We start from the raw sequence: 1,884 nt of genomic DNA, 5'->3' as shown, positions 1-1,884 counted from the left end.
GTTTGAGAGTTTGGTGATTTACTCTAAAGAATCATCATTGTGGTTCAGGTGAGGCTAATGCAATGTCATAAGGGTAATGACCATAGCAGCCCTTATATTGTTCTTTGAACAAGGGCGATGAAGGAGTCATCCCAAGCCCATCTTTTAGGAGAAGTTGTTTAAGTCCTGTAGCATCCCTTCCTCTTCATTTTAGAAGACTTTCTAAGTCTTTTAGATATTCTCTTTAGACATGTTCCATCTTATTGATGTTTCATTTGTTTGTGATCATGCTAGTTTACTTGTTTGTGACCACGCTGGTGTACCTGTTTGTGAGCACACTAGTTTACTTGTTTGTGAATCACCCTTGTGTACTTGTTTAGTGTCTTTATCTCGGAATATGTTCCGAACTACGTTGGCTTGATCCCTTTTAACAGGGTACGTAGTGCAGCTTGGGATTCACATCCCAGGTCCAGCCAAACCTTTAAAAATAAACATTTCAAATCTTCCAAAAATACAAAAATTCTTCAAAACCTTTTCAAAAAGATCTTTCCCTAGAGTTAGGAGCCTGTCCTAGCTATTTAAGGTGTTTTAGAGTTAGGGGGCTGTCTTGAGTTGTATTGATATGGTGTGTCCTGTCGTGTGAGTGTCCCTAGAGTTAGGAGGCCTCGAGTCGATCGGTTAGACATTTAGTCGAACCGATGGCTAGACTAGGAAGCATATAGTCTAGCCATGTGTAAAAAGCTTTAAAAATCAATCGAGTCTAGTGGATCGAGTCTAGGATAGCGGTTCTAGATGGTTAGGCATCGTAGTTTAGAATAGGTCATCGAACTACGTTGACTCCGATTCTTCCCGAGGCCGGGATACGTAGAGCAGCTAGGATGGACGGCCATCTTGGTCCGAGTCAAGTCGCATTAGAGTTAGGATTTGTTTTGTCCTGTCATATATAAGATTGATTTGTGCTTTATGTTTTGATGTGTCTTCTTACTTTCTTGTACTGATACTATACATTTAGCTGTAGCCTGCATGTGTATGTCCACCAGAACTTAGACACCCATTAGGCATGTCACTCATAACCTAGCTTTGCTTAGGTGACACATTTTTCATTTCATTTTGTGTATGCTTATTTCTTTACCTCAGGAAATGCATGCTTAGGTAGACGATTCCTGAGAATTGTTCCTATTTCATATGATTTTTACCCAAAATTCTTTGGATCTAATAATAAATGGCATAAGAGACCAAGTGCTTGCACTCGGACGAATTGGAGGCGCTCTTCGGGCCTTCTCCATTCGTAATCAGGCACGAACCCATTCATTTCTGGTTATCCATGGTATACAGAGCATATTTTTTTAGGGATCCATGGCCGTATACCATGGATGGCGACTCTGATTTTTATTTTTGTTTCGAGAGTTCCTTGGTAGAGCTCTCCTTCACGTGTGGATGATCCAAGAGGCCGCTGGGGGGCTCGTCCCTCACCTCTCTCTCGGATCGGGGTCCACACCTGCTTCCGATTCATTGACCATAAGTCACTCAATTCGACTCGGAATTTATTCAAATTCATGCCATTTGGAAGATGTCGAAGAGTAGCTGAAAACGAAAGAAACGGAGACGAAAAACTCAAAGTATTTTAAGAGTTATGATAGAAATAGTTAGACTCGCGCTTTCGCCTAGCAGTTTACAGACCAACCTCCGATTTAATGACCACAACTCACTCAATTGAACATGTAATTCAATGAAATTTGTTGCATTTCGAAGGAGTCGAAGTGTAGTTTAAAACGGAAGAAACGGAGATGAAAAACTACTTGTATTTTGAGAGTTATGATGGAAATAGTTAGATTCGCGCTTTGGTGTAGCAGTTTGCAGACATACCTCTGATTGAATGACCATAACTCACTCAATTCAACCCGG

This window comes from Tasmannia lanceolata, unplaced genomic scaffold, assembly GCF_043159265.1.
Source record: "Tasmannia lanceolata isolate RefF3 unplaced genomic scaffold, GAP_Taslan_0.1 ptg000063l, whole genome shotgun sequence".
Taxonomy (NCBI): domain Eukaryota; kingdom Viridiplantae; phylum Streptophyta; class Magnoliopsida; order Canellales; family Winteraceae; genus Tasmannia; species Tasmannia lanceolata.
This window is presented reverse-complemented; position numbering follows the sequence as displayed.